Source organism: Lepus europaeus, chromosome 15 (genome assembly GCF_033115175.1).
Source record: "Lepus europaeus isolate LE1 chromosome 15, mLepTim1.pri, whole genome shotgun sequence".
In the NCBI taxonomy this organism is placed as follows: Eukaryota; Metazoa; Chordata; class Mammalia; order Lagomorpha; family Leporidae; genus Lepus; species Lepus europaeus.
The window spans coordinates 79,146,988-79,160,739 of record NC_084841.1 but is presented as its reverse complement, the minus strand read 5'-3'; the positions used below and the strand labels follow the sequence as shown (position 1 = coordinate 79,160,739).

At 42.5% G+C, this 13,752-nt stretch overlaps 1 protein-coding gene across 6 annotated transcripts in view; it reads right to left on the bottom strand.

The window, feature by feature from the left end:
- KIAA0825 (KIAA0825 ortholog) overlaps positions 1 to 13,752 on the bottom strand; it is a 446,494-nt gene that overhangs the window by 51,346 nt on the left and 381,396 nt on the right. The window lies entirely within an intron of this gene.

Below are 13,752 nucleotides of genomic sequence, written 5' to 3'. Positions count from 1 at the left end.
CGGTAAGTCTGAGTACCTGGTGATTGCTGCCTGTTCCTTAGTCCACAGGTGCCCCAAGAGTACAATTAAATCTTCAAATGATGTGTGGTTTAGAAACACCATTAGTGCACTTTCATGTTCATTTAGTTTATCTCAGGTTACACCTCTGCCACCCAATGGGACACCTGTGTTTTAAGAACACTAAATGCCTCGGTTGGTACCATAACTCAAATGCAATTTTGTGGACATTTTATTAAATGTCGTAATTTTCTTTGATTGCTTTCCAAATTGTCTTCTGGTGTTTGGAAATATAAGGTTCATAGACTCCTTACTCAGACTTTGGTTTCTGAAATTAAGCTCCCATGTCATCATGGCAAACTCCTTCCTTGGCCAGGTCAGTGGTCCTTGGTCTGGGAAGCACTGCTCAGAGCCTTATTCTCTCCATCCAGGGCTGTGTTTCCAGCATCCTGTATTGAAACTCACTGGATCTTTTATTTCTTCCAGGTTATTCTTGTCTTAGACTATTCAGGGAAGACTTATCTCCCATGTATTTTGTCTGCTGTCTTGAGTGTGCCCTTCTGATCTTTGCATTTTGCCTCCTTTAGTTCTTAGTTTGCAAATGCCGTTCCCTACTGGATGCCATTTGTTCATATTTGATCCAAGTGAATAATCCTTATCTTTTTGAACTCCTGAATCATATATCCAGAGATGTGACAAGGTGTTCTGTACACACACACACATACAAATGAAAATTTGTGTTTTTAGAAGCAATGTGCCCATACCTGAATAAATGGTTAGAAGTTAGGTGAGAGATTATCTGATATGTGAATAAACACCCGATGTTATTCTGCATTCACTAGCCAATGGTTGTTTTGATCTATGATCTCTATTCAAGATTGCTTTTAACACTTAAAAATATTTGTGTATGGGGTCAGCGCTGTGGTGTAGTGGGTAAGGCCGCCACTTAGAGTGCCAGCATCCCACATGGGCGCCGGTTCTAGTCTCGGCTGCTCCTCTTGCAATTCAGCTCTCTGCTATGGCCTGGGAAAGCAGTAGAGGATGGCCCAAGTCCTTGGGCCCCTGCACCCACATGGGAGACCCGGAAGAAGCTCCTGGCTCCTGCCTTCAGATCAGTGCAGTTCTGGCCGTTGCAGCCAACTGGGGATTGAACCAGCAGATGGAAGACTCCCCCCACTCCTTCTCTCTCTGTGTAACTCTGACTTTCAAGTAAATAAACAAATCTTAAAAAAAAAATGTGCATTTTTTAAAAAAGATTTATTTATTTGAAAGACAGAGTTACAGAAACAGAGGGAGAGACACACACAGAGAGAGAGAGAGAGAGAGAGAGAGAGCGAGAGCAAGAGAAAGAGAGAGAGAGATCTTCTATCCACTGGTTCACTTCTAAATTGGTTGCAATGGCCAGGGCTGGGGCAGGCAGAAGCCACATGGGTGGAAAGGGTCCAAGTACTTGGACCATCTTCTGCTGCTTTCCCAGGTGCATTAGCAGAGAGCTGGATTGGAAGTGGGACAGCTTGGACTTGAACTGGTGCTCATATGGATGTCAGCATCCAAGGTAGTGGCTTAACCCATTGTACCATGTCACCAGCCCCTATTTGCTTATGATTTAAAAAATACAGTTGTGTGACTTCATCTTGATTAGATTTAGTAAGGATTTGTAAAATATAGGTATAAGGATGTCCCACCTGAGCCTAAAAGAAGAAATTTTTCAAACATAAAATAATCTTGTGTTTTTCAAACTTTTCCAAAACAATCAAAAAATTTAATTATTTATAGTGATAATGAATACTTTATCTTATGAACTCTTATTTATATATTGTCCGTAATTAGAATTATAAAAAGTATTCCATGTCAAGACTGGGCAACAGCATCCCATAAAACAAGTGGATCAAGCATTATTATAATAAATACATGTTGGGCTGGTGCTGTGGCGCAGCAGGTTAACACCCTGGCCTGAAGCGCCAGCATCTCATATGGGCGCCGGTTTGAGACCCAGCTGCTCCACTTCCCATCCAGCTCTCTGCTATGGCCTGGGATAGCAGTAGAAGATGGCCAAGTCCTTGGGCCCCTGCACCCACATGGGAGACCGGGAAGAAGCTCCTGGCTTCTGGCTTTGGATTGGCACAGCTCTGGCCGTTGCGGCCAACTGGGGAGTGAACCATCGGATGGAAGACCTCTCTCTTTCTCTCTCTCTCTCTCTCTGTGTAACTCTGATTTTCAAATAAATAAATAAATCTTTAAAAAATAATAATAAATACATGTCTATGTGTAAGAGACAACTTTATCAAGAAACATGAAAGGTCTGAGATTTTATCTTGCTTGCAAGCTAACAAGATAGCCTGTCATGGTTTCATAATTGCTGACAGAGGGTATCAGGCTCTTAGAAGTAAATCAAAGACCTTAATTACAGCACCATAGGCACCATGAACTTCATGTTCACACTGGTTACCCTTGCTCCCCGTCCAAGTCCTACAAGAGAAATGCAGAGCGGCCCAGGTACATGATACACACACATGGGGTTTGTGTCACATCCAAGTAGCCTCAACTTTGGGAAATACAATCTTGTAAGGTGGCTAGTAGCAAACCAGCCCAACCTTTGCCTTAGAGGGAGGCATCATCTTTATTATCCTAATGGAGAAACAAATCTGATTTCTACCCTGAGGGAGTCATTGCTTCTATCTGGCCTAGATGTCTTCTATGCAAACATCCTTGAGAAGATAGTTTGGGACAAAACGCTATCAGAAAACATGGAAAACACCTTGGAGAACTATTTCAACAAAGTTATTTTTTTCTTTAAAAAAAGTTGGTTTGTTTCTTTTTAGGTTTATTTTGTTATTTATTTGAAAGGCAGACTTACAGAGAGACAGACACAGAGAGAGAGATCTTCCCATTTGCTGATTTAACCTAAAAGGTCACAACAATCCAGATTGGGCCACACTAAAAGCCAGGAGATTGGAACTATATCTGAGTCTTCTAAGTGGATAGTACAGGTCCATGTACTTGGGCCATCTTCTGATATTTTCCAAGGAAGATTAGCAGGGAGCAGGAGTTCATATGGGATGCTGGCACTGTAGGCAACAGCTTAAACCACTGCACCATGAAGTTGGCCCCTCAATAAAGTCTTAAATGACACTGTTATTAATTAATATTGTTTAGAGTGGTTCTGTGGTCCAGGTTATTGTGTAATATATATATATAATCTCATTCAATTCCATCAATAATAGCTCTATGAAATAGGGATGAATGAGGTTGGCATTGTGGCACAGTGGATTAAGCAACCACTTGCAATGCTGGCATCCCATACTGGAGTGCTGGTTCAAGTCCCTGATGCTCCATTTCCAAACAAACTTCCTGCTAATGGACTTAGGAAGACAGTAGAAGATGCTCAGGGCCCTGCCACCTATGTGGGAGACTAGGATGGAGTTTTCGTTTCTTGACTTGAGCCCAACCCAGCCCAGGCTGTTGAGGCCATCTGGGAGTGAACCATTTGATAGATCATCTCTCTCTGTGTTTCTCCCTATGCCTTTCAAATAAATAAATAAACATTAAACAAAAGAAATAGAATCAATTATCCCCTAATCAATTATCTCCTAATTTGGGTCTTACTTAGTTCTGCACTGTCACTTCCCTTCCCTTCCCTCCAGCTTTGCCTGACCAACTGCTTCCAATCCTAAAATGCCATTCCCTCTGTGAAGTCTTTGCTGTTGCTCCCATCTGGATTGAGCGTCCCTCTGCGTGTCAGGAAACAATTGTACCTCTCTGATCTCAGTACTTAACCTATTGTATTGAAACTGCCTTTCTGTTTGTCTATGCACAGTGCTTTAAACTCCAGGATGACAGGAACTGCATCAGGTTTACTGTTCTATCCAAAGTATCTAGTGTAGATTATACTCTCAATTAACATGCATATCAAATTATTAAATTTGTTTATATTGGAGAGGCAGAGGTATAGAGAGTAAAAGGGAGAGCAAGTGATGGAGAGAGAAACAGTCACACACACACACACACACACACACAGAGCTCCCATCTCCTGGTTCACTCCCCAAATACCTGCAATGCCAGGAAGCTGAAGGCAGAATCTGGGAACTCAGCCTAGGTCTCCTAGGGGGCTGTCAGGGACCAAAATACTTGAGCCCTCACCTGCTGCTTCCCAGAGCCTGCATTGGCAGGAAGCTGGAAGAGGGAGCCAGGACATAGAAGATGTGGGCATCCTAAAGGACATCTTAACTGCTAGGCCAAACGTCCAGGCCTCCAAGAATATTTTTTAGATGAATAAATGGGTATATGCAGAATGAGTGGGGAAATCAAACAGTCTCCATAGTTTTCTCTGCAGTTAGTGTGATGTATACCTTTCCCTGCCTTAGCAAGTAATTGGGGAAATATATTTGATTGGAAACAGGAAAAAAAAAAAAGTAAAAAGAAAGAGAACCATGAGGAAATCTTTCAAAATAGACTCCTATTCACTGATGCAAACCAATTAAATAAGAAAAGTTCCTTTTCATATTAGTCTTGTCTCATGTCAGCATCCTTTCCTAATGTTAGTTAGCATCACCTGAATTAGACACCTGGAGTAGGCCTTCTGGGTTTAGTTGCCCTGCGCTATCCAAAACTCTAGTGTCCCCAGAGCTTGCCCTCCCTGTGTAATTCACTTGGTCCTGGGTCATCTTTCCTTTGGCATTGATCAAATCTGATTTCTTCCTACTCCCCTTTGCCAACATAACTGTAGCTGATGCATTAATAGCTCCTGGTGGCTTAAGGAATTATTTTACCACTTAAGAGTCAAAATGTGCCAATTCAATTACAAGGTCACAGTAAGTACTTCAGTAGCTGTGACCAGCTACTTAGCTTTAACAGATCCTTCAAATCAGATTTCTTTCCCCTATATACGTAGGCAAACTGTTTTCTTTAGGTTTATGTTCTCCTAGCTTTAGCTTAGACAAAGGAAAGACCACTGAAACATTTTTGAACTATGAGTATATTCATGAAATGCAATACCTGGTCAAGAGGAAGGTAATCTAAATCAAAATATTTAAGTAGCATTACGCTCTATTATATTCCTACTCATTAAGAAATGCAACTGTCAAATAATTATAAAGGCCAAGAGAACAGAAGTGAGAGGCTCAGAGGGGTGACTTTTCAAGATGCTAGAAAGTACCAGGTGACAAGTGTTCAGGGAATCAGAAAGATGGAATGACAGTGAAGGAAATGGGGTAAAAGAACCACAGGTGGCAATCAAGAAGAGATAAGGGCAGAGTGGAAAAGAAATCTGAATTTATTACCAAAAGAGAGCAGAAGCCAATGAAGGTAGAAAGAAAAATGAAACAAAGGTGCATGGATTAGAAATGCTGGCTTGGCAGGCACATTTTCCCTACAGCAGAACAGGGGTTCATGCAAATAATGGAGCAGGGCAAAGAACAGGACAACGGTTGGTAGGTGAAGAAAAGAGATTCTGCAGGTGGCATTGACCAAACATTTGACCTTAGATTTGGTGGGAGCGTTGCAAAGAGCCAAACATTTTTAAAAACTTATAAAATGAAGTATTGAGAAAGAGTATAGTTTATGTTTTTTGTTTGGAACTATGAGTTGAAAGATGTTTGAATTTAAGTCCCCTCTACATTTACTATTGCTAGCCTCACTTAGCTAAGCAGTGTACTAAGTATTTGTATTTCTCTCCTCCCATTTTCTGTGGTATGTCTTCCTAAGACACTAGATTGGGTTATTCTAGTTAATGCTTTTTTAATATAGATTATATTTATTTAAATGAGAGGTAGAGTTACAGACAGTGAGAAGGAGAGACAAAGGTCTTCCATCTGCTGGTTCACTCCCTAAATGGCCATAATGGCTGGAGCTGAGTTGATCCAAAGCCAGGAGTTTCTTCCGGGTCTCCCAGGTGGGTGCAGAGACCCAAACACTTGGGCCATCTTCCACTGCTTTCCCAGGCTGTAAGCAGAGAGCTGGATTGGAAGAGGAGCAGCTGGGCCAAGAACCCAGGGCCCAAATGGAGTGCCAGCGCCTCAGGTGGAAGATTAACCTACTGCGCCGCAGCACCGGCCCCTGTTAATGCTTTCTTAGCTCTTAAGGGTCTCTGCCTGTGTTACTGTGTGGATTCTTTTCCTTCTCCAAAAAGTTTCTGAGGAGGGTGGCCATCACTGCTGAATATATTTTCCTGTGGTCGCAGAGATCTATTTGGCACCTTTCAGCACACAATTTTTAGTCCTCATCTAACTTGGCCTCCCTAGGTTTGAACTGATGAATGCACCTTTTTCCCTAGAATCTTTCATCCTTGGCTCCCTCACACTCTTCTCCCTTGGTTGTTCTTCTCTCTGATAAAGCCCCTTAGCTCATCTTCCACCTAACTGTAGCCCTCTTCTCTCAACTCTACAACCCTTGCTTGGCCACCTCCTCACCTTCTATCACAAGGACTCCTAAGCATCCCTGAAATTTCACATTCCAGACCTCCCTGATGAGCTGCACTTCTATGTTTGCAACCTCAGATACATTTACTGTAAGGAATTCCAGGCATTCAGATTCCTTGTCCAAAGGAGTGCTCACTATCTCATTACCCCCTTCCTCCTTCTGACCCCTCCTGCTGTCTCCTCTCTGTAATTTGGAGTATTCAGGGAAGTCAGGCTGGCTCATCCCATCTGAACGAGGCTCTCCCAACAGCTCTGCTGGTGTAGTGACCCCAACACATCAGCTTAACATTTTCCCATCAGTTTGGAATTATAGAGCAGGTGGTTCATCTGACTGTAAGTGGGCATTGTGTCTCTCTAATTGGAGGGTACAGAGAACAGAGCAAGAACATAGGAAATCGTTTGAATATGGCTTGTCCCCTCTGAGAGGTTGAAATCCGACTGCTATTGTGGCAGTGCGGTGTGGGGAGGCAGAGCCATTAAGAGGAACGAATGCCTTTCTTGATAGAGGGGGTTGTAATATAGCAAGACCAGCCCCTCTTCCTTGCCTACTTCCCCTTGTAAGTTTTCACCATGTGATAATGCGAAAGGCCCTCACCAGATGCACTCTGCTGGTCTTGGTTTTTGCAGACATAGAACCATGAGCCAAAATAAACCCCATTCTACAGATCACCCGGTCTCAGGCATCCCGTGATAGCGATAGAAAACAGACTGAGACATGGGCTTAATAAGGAAGATCGCTGTGGAAGTAAAATGGAAGACACTGAGGCTGAAACTCGGAAGTCCAGACTGAGACCCAACGTGGGCGAAGAGGGTGGAGTGGCAACAGAGAAGGCTGGTGGTCAAAGACAGCAGTAGGAGCCTGTTCCAGTCAGCTGGAGCACAGGATAGGCTTAGCTGCTGCCACGAACACTTTGTTACTTGGCTTTTCATACTGATCAGGAGGGATAAAGTGATTCACTTTTGGTGATGCTAGATATAAGGCACCTGGCTCGGTCTGCCCCAAGCAGATTAACATCACCAGCAACAGGGCTGTCTTTGGGAAGAGAGCCATTTTTTTCCGTCCCCTCATTACCCCTAATAGAAGAGTCACAAGAAGTATCTCTAAGAACCTCCTTACGCAGGAGTATTAAGAATATACAGGCCACAAGGACTAGGAAGTAGCTTGCTGATTGTTTTTATACATATCTCTAATTCTCTGCCAATGCCCTTTATTTGGTCATAGCTGAGCAATACTGAAAAATACAGAAGAAAGATTAGATTAAAATCCATATTTTAATCCTCCAGTTGCCAAATTTCCATGAATCCATGTTAATTAAATAATTCAAATCAGGCCCTCATTTACACATTTCCTCCTTAATTATTGTGATTATCTTCACTTTACAATTCTGCATCAACTGGAAATGAGTCCTATAAAACAAAAAATATTATGACATATTCATGTTGACAGAAGTAGAAAATATGAACATTTCAAAGGATTTTTTTCCTCTTTTGCTATATATACAAGTAGGAGTTGAGTATGAGGAAATTATTCAAACATTTCAAAGCTAAAATATCTCGATAAGTGAAGGAAATATTTCAAACTCAAATTAGTCATACCTTAATTTCTGTTTTATTTGGTGAGTGTAGACAGTTTACACTCATGACTTACAAGTCATAAGAAATGACTCACATGTCATTTTTATTGCCGTAAAATTGAAATAATAGGATAATGAAAGAACTTAGCAAGAGAATAAAAGGCTTCGCTCAAAAAAAAAAAAAAAAACACATTCTCAGTGCTGTCTGATTTCACAACTTTTGCTTCTAATTTAGCTGAGCGGTACTCCACAAGAGGAGCTATGAAGACTGAGGTTCCCCAGGGATTCATAGTTGCCACCAAACTGAGCAGTGAAATCCTGACGCTGCACCTGCTGCTTACACATGCAGGCTCATTAGGTCCGATGTAGCATTCCTGCTATGGTTTGAACATGGTTTGTCCTTCAGAATCATGCAAGCGTTAATCCCCCAAGTCAGACATTACTGAGATGGTACTCAGAGCTGGAACTGTGGAAAGGGATTGGATTTAATAAGGTCATGAGGGTGGAGCCCTCAGGATTGAATCCTGGTGGCTTTGTAAGAAGAGGGACAGGGATCAAGAAGAGACATGTGCGTTCCCTGTGTCTTGCCATGTGATGTTCAAGACTCCTCCAACAAGAAGGCCATCAGTCTTGAAGAGATGCAGCTAAGCGGGCCCTGTGACAGCCTGCACCATGCTATTTGGACTTCCAGCCTCCAAAACTGTACCCGGCTAAACCTCTTTATAAAAGTTAGCCTGCCTCAAGCATCTCATCACAGCAACGAATAGCTGACTAATTAGTCCACTGAAGAGTACATGAGCTATACATACCCCTGTGGTAGACAGGCCCATTATACAATGACAGTTTTTATTTAAATTTCATTATCTTAAAGCTTATTTCAAATATAGGGAATTATTAGACTAAGGTGGAAAAGATGGAACCATTTAATCTAGGAAGAACACTTTTGCTCTTCATGTATTTAGATATTACTGTGTTTTAAAAAGGGAAAACACATCTATCATGGAGATCAGGTATCCCTAGTAAACATGTACAAACTAGGAAGTACGTGATACTAAGGGAGTCATGTAAATTATAGGCATATTCACCAATAAGGCAAGAGATTTCTTTATCAAAACAAGAAACAGGTGGGAATGCTGTAAACATCTCACTGGTGGTCATTCTTTAATTCTTGGGTACGTCCACCAATAATATACAATCCTGGGGCTCACTGGTGGAGGTAGTGATATCCAGAGAACACTGAATCTATGCCATGTTTGGTTACACAATCATCATGTGGTAGCATAACCAAAAACCCTACCTAACATAAATAAGTGGATGCTCTGGGAATGGAATAATATTAGTAACTCCAAAGTTAAAGTGTTTGTGCCTACAATGGAAGCCATATTTCCACTGCAGTATTACATCAAAAAATCAAGGAAACATACAAAAAATACCCACCAAAGTATTATAGCAGTAATGACATCCCTTAGAAAATACTTGAATAAATAGCTCTGGAATCCCAAACTATTTATAGTTTTCCAGATGCAAATGCCACTTCCTACCTTTTGCTTTTGTTCATGCTTTCTTCCCTGTTCTTATGTCTTCCACCCACTTCCTACTTGTGCATCTAGAGAGTTCTGATCCGTCTGTTCTGGGCAAGCCTTGACTGACTCCCTAGGCTGGGATAGTCAGCAATCCCTCTTTACCCAACAGTACTGAAAGCAAATCTCCCGGAATCACAGTACCTGAAAGCCTTTGCCCACTATACAAGATCTGTGGGCAAGGAGAGTGCCCACTTTTTCACCTTTTATTCCCCTACCTTGGACTTTCACCCTGTGGTGAGCATTCAAGAAATGACTACTGAACAAAACCCAACCAGAATGACACAAATGTTCCAGAAGAGGTCTGAGGAGTGGAAGACTGCCAACATCCCACGGAGTGGGTCCTGTGCAACCATTACCCTGGAGTGCTTCATTCATGAGGTTACACTGTGTATCTTGCCTCTAAGCTCCAATTTGTGCTAAATTCCTATCCATGCCTAAAGACCACCATCAAATTACTTGTTACCAAGAACTTATTTCTTATTTCCCAATGGGATATTATTCCTCTGCCCTTAATCTATGGATTGTTGCTGTTCTTATGACAATCACCTTATTTGGTTTTGGGGTCTCATTATTTATCTTTTTATTTCCTATCCATTTCATGTTTTACACTGGCTATCACTAACACTTTAAATGTAAGAATGAACGTAAGCTGAATGTAGCTAACCTAAGGCAAGACAATTTTTAATTTATTAAGAATATAAGATTAAAGATTATAATTTATAATCTGAATATATTATAAAGTCACTAGATGGTAAGATGTAATAAAAAAGTTTTCTTTAAAAAATCATGAGCTATAAGAATAATCTACAAAAATATATCCAATGTTCACACTATTTAAATGCAGCAAACTTATATGCAACAACGAAACAGATCCTTTGAATCTTGATTTAGATTACATTAATTAAGAATTTGTGAGAAATAATTTTACCTAGTTCTTTTGTACCTTACACATATGGGGTGAGCCCATTTAAGAGCATAAACTATATCAAAGGTCTTTTAATATGGGAATGAAAACTATTCATAATAACCTGCTTTGAATGTTAAAGCAGACCCAGAAATGCATATGCATGAGGATGATCTACAAGTCATACACCACAGATCCATTTTTGTGATGTTTGACAAGCCCCTTCAAATTTGATTGTTTTACTAACTTTGTGATAAAAAGTTCAAGCCACATTATGAGAACTCTAATAACACATTCTCACCTGCTAAGTATTAAGTGTCAGTTTTCAATTCCATTAAGAGATGGTGCTGGTTATGCCTATTCCTCCACAGACTACCAAGGATGAGCCTGAGGGTCTGTTTGATTGGTGGTCTTGAAGCCACCATTTGACAAGTCATTCCTATTCAACCCACAAAACACCTACAGACTCTAAGGGAATGGTATGTGTTTTTATGGTGTCCTTACAGATTGCTACAAGTTCCACTCAACCATGCCTGTAGGGGCGATGTCTGTGAAATCAGACATGCTCAATGTGTGCATCAGGGCCCTCAGCTATGTCTGAGGGAAGAGGCCCTCAGCCAAGGCAAATGCAAGCTGTGTCCTTCTGAGCCACTGTCTCCACGGGACCTTGTCTCCTGAGCGACCAGCAGGAGGAAGTTTTCCTCCTGAAAACCAGGGAGTGAGACCCAGGAGGCAAGGGAAGGGGAGAACTCCGAGCCCCTGCCCATTCCCACCTTTGAGTCATCCACTCTACCACCAAAGGGCCTGAGCTCTGTTCCTTGATACTCATGCTTTCAAGATTCCCAGAACATAGGCCATCCAAGTAGACCCTGGGGACGAGGCATCCAGGTCCTTATTCTTTGGTCAGTTCCCTGTACCTTCACTTACCCTACTCCCCAGTGCACCTCATCATTTTGAGGGGTGAATTATACTTTCCCCACTTGTTAAGAACAGGTGTCAGGGATGGAAAAACAGGATGTTTGTGGCTTGTTACATATTGTATCTGAGTCCATGTTTCTCACCCTTCCATCCCTTCACCCCTGGTTCCAGGCAAAATTGTGAAATATGTAAATTTTCCTTTAAGATCTCATCTTTTTATTTCCATTTAGTCATCTCTCTGTCTTTTTGGAAATACTTTTGAATTTTATTTTAAAGGTAAAGTGATATCTATCTATGTATCTATCTATCTGAGAGAGCCTGCTTCCATTCTCTGGTTCACTCCCCAAATGGCTGCAAAAAATGGCTGGGGCTGGGCCAGGCCAAAGCAAGGAACCAAAACTCCATTCTGGTCTCCTATGTGGGTGCTAGAGACCCAAGCACTTGGGTCCTCCTCAGCTGCATTCCCAGGCACGTTACCAGGAAGCTGGATTGGAAGTGGAGCAGCTAGGACTCAAACCGGAACGGTACTCTGATACATGACATGCTGCTGTCTCGTCTGGCAGCTTAACCTGCTACTCCACAACGCCAACCTCATCTCCCTTCCATTTCCTCTCAAGCAACCCCTGGGTTACACAGGATTATTTGTCATAAAACATTTTAGGCTTGAAGGGAAACTTAATAATCACCTCTTAGAACTAGTACACAGGCCGGCGCCGCGGCTCACTAGGCTAATCCTCCGCCTTGTGGCGCCGGCACACCGGGTTCTAGACCCGGTCGGGGCACCAATCCTGTCCCGGTTGCCCCTCTTCCAGGCCAGCTCTCTGCTGTGGCCAGGGAGTGCAGTGGAGGATGGCCCAAGTCCTTGGGCACTGCACCCCATGGGAGACCAGGATAAGCACCTGGCTCCTGCCATCGGATCAGCGCTGTGCGCCGGCCACAGCGCGCTACCGCGGCGGCCATTGGAGGGTGAACCAACGGCAAAAAAAAGGAAGACCTTTCTCTCTGTCTCTCTCAGTATCCACTCTGCCTGTCAAAAAAAAAAAAAAAAAAAAAAAAAAAAAAGAACTAGTACACAGTGTCTCCTGAAATCCACTTGCCCACACAGAAAATCTACTGAATTAGCTCATCCAATAGCTGGGGTAGGGGGAGGGATTAAATGAGATTTGGGGGTGTTTCTCTCCTCTCCAGGCAATGGACAGGGGAGAAATAAATACACACACACACGCACACACACACATATTCAAGATTTATTTATTTGAAAGGCAGAGAGAGAGAGAGAGTGAGAGCGCGCTTCCATCCACTGGTTCACTGCCTAAATAGCCCATCAGCCATGGTTGGGCCAGGTGGAAGCTAGGAGCCAGGAGCTTCTTCCAGGTCTTCCACATGGGTGCGGGGTCCCAAGACTTGGGCCATCCTCTGCTGATTTCCCAGGTGCTTTAGCAGAGAGCTGGATCGGAAGTGGAACAGCTGAAACCTGAATTGGCGCCCATATGGAAGCCAGCACCGCAGGCTGCAGCTTCACCAGCTACACCACAGTGCCGGCCCCAAACATATATTTTAATTGCAAATTCACTGATAATGTCCCATTCAATATTTCAAGCAAATTGGGAAGAAAAGAAGGAGAGTGGTTGGTGTTATTTTTTGAGCAAGTGGGATCATTTACTTATTCTCTATATAAGCCTTGATCCCATTTATTATGTTGAGTAATAAGGAAAAACCACATTCTCAATAGTGACAGAAGAGTGGAATAGGGACAAAAAAGCAAGATTTAGGTAGCATGTGTTGTTCTCTAAGCAGGAAAATCTGAATGAAATGTTTCAAGGGACCATTTGTGACTGGTGATTGGTATGTTACTGTGCACTTTCTTGCAAAGGTACCCTCTTGCATCATTAGTTCTCTGAGGTCGGTGCTGTGGCATAGCAGGTAAAACTGCCACCTGTAGTGCCGGCATCCCATATGGGCACCGGTTCTTCCAACCTAACTCCCTGCTATGGCCAGGGAAAGCAGTAGAAGATGGCCCCAGTCCTTGGGCCCCTGTGAGAGACCGGGGAGAAGCTCCTGGCTCCAGATGGGCCCAGCTCTGGGGAGTGAACCAGTGGATGGAAGATTCTCTCTGTCTGTCTCTGTAACTCTGCCTTTCAAATAAATAAATAGATCTTTAAAAACAATTCAAACACAATGCAATATTATTAACTGCAATCCTTGTGCTGCACACTAAATCTCTAGCCTTATCCACGCTATATTATCTGCATCTTTGTATCCTTTGACCTTCCTCTTTGGATTTCTTTCTTACCCTCCCCCAAAACTACATCTTGAGCAAATAATACCTTACTTTTTGTTGTTGTCACTTTTTACTTTGA